Genomic DNA, 3,448 nt, shown 5'->3' on the forward strand with positions numbered 1-3,448 from the left:
CCACGTCGGGGACCAGCCCCGCAGGTTCTTCATCAGGCTGCACCGGCTGGCGCGTCGTCATCTTCATCTCCCGACCCCATTCGCTCAGGAGATGGAGCTTGACCCACCACAGGCGCTGAGGTTGCACATGAGGGGCTGCAGGAATAGCAACACACGGGCCGATGTTGATTTCCCAGCCCTCATGTCTTGTATCTTCACCGCGGATGGAAGACCTTCGCTCGCATCCACAGCCTGATGATGGGGCTCATTCTCTACTTCAAGTTAATGGAGAATGGCCTCCTCTCCGTCAAGGTCTTCGGTGATTTCGGAAATCGCCTGAAGTGCTGCGTGGAGAGTTCCTCGGATGACAAAGACTCATCCTCAAGCAAGAGCGACAAGGAGGACAGCGGCAACGACGATGAGGGTAGCAGGCAAGAGGATGACGGGTCCGACTAGGTGTCGGTGTCAAAACCGGCCGATCTCGCGTAGGGGGTCCCGAACTGTGCGTTTAGGCGGATGGTAACAGGAGACAAGGGACATGATGTTTTACCCAGGTTCGGGCCCTCTTGATGGAGGTAAAACCCTACGTCCTACTTGATTAATATTGATGATGTGTGTTACAAGAGTAGATCTACCACGAGATCAAGGAGGCTAAACCCTAGAAGCTAGCCTATGGTATGATTGTTGTTCGTCCTACGGACTAAAGCCATCCGGTTTATATAGACACCGGAGAGGGCTAGGGTTACACAGAGTCAGTTACAATGGTAGGAGATCTCCATATCCGTATCGCCAAGCTTGCCTTCCACGCCAAGGAAAGTCCCATCCGGACACGGGACGAAGTCTTCAATCTTGTATCTTCACAGTCTTGGAGTCCGGCCGATGATGATAGTTCGGCTATCAAGACACCCCCTAGTCCAGGACTCCCTCAGTAGCCCCTGAACCAGGCTTCAAAGACGACGAGTCCGGCGCGCATATTGTCTTCGGCATTGCAAGGCGGGTTCCTCCTCCGAATAATTTATAGAAGATTGTGAACACCAGGATAGTGTCCGGCTCTACAAAATAAATTCCACGTACCACCGTAGAGAAAATAATATTACACAAGTTCAATCTGCTGACGTATTTGGTGGCATGATGTCACACCACTACCAAGCCCTTACTAGAATTGTTTTTATTGTACCACCTCAGCGTTTTTAGCGAAGCAGTTTCCTTGGCACGTCTTGTCGAGGCAGAGATCGTGTTCCCCTTATTCCGAGATTCTCATAAATACCGACGTGGGTAACCCAACCGCGCCCGTTGCCACGCCCCCTCCATCGAAGGCGGGTTCCAAACAGTCACGGGGACGGCTCTTGGTATTCTTCCTCTTTATAATGAGACCAAGGCCCGTTCTTTTTCTTCAATCCTCAATCGAATCCGCCCCTCGCCCCGAGTTCCAACACCCAGGGCTCCAGATTCGGGTACCTTCGACCTTCGACAATGTCCAGCTGTCACGGCCGGTTTTCCAATAAAAAATATTTATTGATAAACCAGTCTTTTGAGTCCAGTATGAGAGAAATCCTCCTCACTGGTAGACAATTTCTTGATACAATAAGCCAGTAGCATAAACTATATTACAGGGTTGAACTGCGGTCGCTCAACCAAATTATTACAAGCACGCCAATAATCATACATAATGGCGGACAGGACACAGTGGTGTGGAGACATACTACTGACTCATGGATAGGTTGGTGGTGGAAAAGCACAGCGGGAAGGGAAATACAAGACTCTAAGAATATCATTTCATCGAACGTCGAGGTGAGGCTCGATAAATTTATTTGGTAGCGGAAGCGGTTATAAAACAGTGGCCAAATCCAGGGTCGCACGAGACTGACTGGGACTCCTCTAAGTGTCGGACTCGCTATCGAACTCTTCATCCATGAGATCGCCTTCGTCAGCATCTGGCCAAATCAACAAGCCAATGAGTACTTTGAAAGTACTCGCAAGACAGTTCGGACGTAAGATATAACAAATGCGTGCATGGATGCAACATGATTAATTCCTTAATGCACAATAAAAAAATTGGCATAACGGGTAAGTAAAAAGGGAAAACGGCGGTAGTCCGCCTGAAATTCTACAGAACATAAATAAGGACCGATCGGGTGTCTGAAGCGACGCCTCGAAAGGTGAACAAATAAAAATAAGGAAATGATGCCACAGTCGGGCATCTTAGCGACACCACATAAAGGGCTTTAAAAGAAATGCCACGGTCGGACGTCTGAGCGACATCGCAGAAAGGGCTTTAAAAGAAATGCCACAGTCGGACGTCTGAGCGACATCGCAGAAAGGGCTTTAAAAGAAATGCCACAGTCGGACGTCTGAGCGACATCGCAGAAAGGGCTTTAAATGAAATGCCACAGTCGGACGTCTGAGCGACATCACAGAAAGGGCTTTAAATTCACCAGTAAACAATACTCATAATAAACATTCAATCCATGAGAATAAACGGGTTAGTCCATCCACAGGGATAATCATTCAATCGGACTTAGCACTCATGCGATTCACCGGAGTCTCTGTCATCAAAGCTGACAATTGAATAGGATAAGATGGAACGAAACTTGACATGGAAGAGATGATTTGGAGGAATATATGACTCTGCAGAGTTTGTACAAAATTTTTCCCACAGTCAACGGATTTCCGTAGTCACGAAGGACTAGTTCCGTTTATGGTATTTCGGAAGAAAACATAGCTAACCGGTACACACCCATCCTACCTCTCGATGCTAGGAATCACCCTAGTCATCATCCAAGAAAAACTTTTGAGACGGGGAGATCACAATCTCGAATAGCATGGGATCAAATTTATATACGCGCGCTCTAAGGGGTGCCCCCCTCTCGGTCCCAACCGGAAACACCCATGCCCCCTGACCAGATGACTGGCTTTAATCCAGGGCCATGGAACCATCATCACGGCCTCTCCTCTTTGGTGTGTACCATGAAAGTGGTTTGCAACTTACTAAACCATATTCCTTGCGGAAAACATGTGGTAGTACAAGGAAGGAAATGATAGGTACTGGACCGATATGGTTTGACACTGAAGTCACATAGTCTGGCGTAAGACTGGCATGCTACAGCACTGCCATCGTACCCATCCTCATGCCAACACATGGCCATTCATATTCACATTCATCCACGTATGGATCATTGAACTCACTCACCTCATTATCACATAAAATAACGTCCATCGGTATGCTTACCAACATGCCATGAAACTAACTAAATGCAAAACATGCCGAGACACTCATCATATCAAAAGTTCAAACATGCTTGCCTGGTTCAGAGTAGTCGGAGCCTAGCTCGGTGAAGTTCGCGGCTCCGTCACCTCCTTCGGTATCTACGGTTTAAAGAAAATATATGCGCTAACGTAAATACCAAGGAGAGCACAGAAGGTAAACCAAATATTTTTCAAATAAATCTGATAAAAAAAACTAGACAAA

The sequence above is a fragment of the Triticum aestivum genome, chromosome 3B (assembly GCF_018294505.1).
Source record: "Triticum aestivum cultivar Chinese Spring chromosome 3B, IWGSC CS RefSeq v2.1, whole genome shotgun sequence".
NCBI lineage: Eukaryota > Viridiplantae > Streptophyta > Magnoliopsida > Poales > Poaceae > Triticum > Triticum aestivum.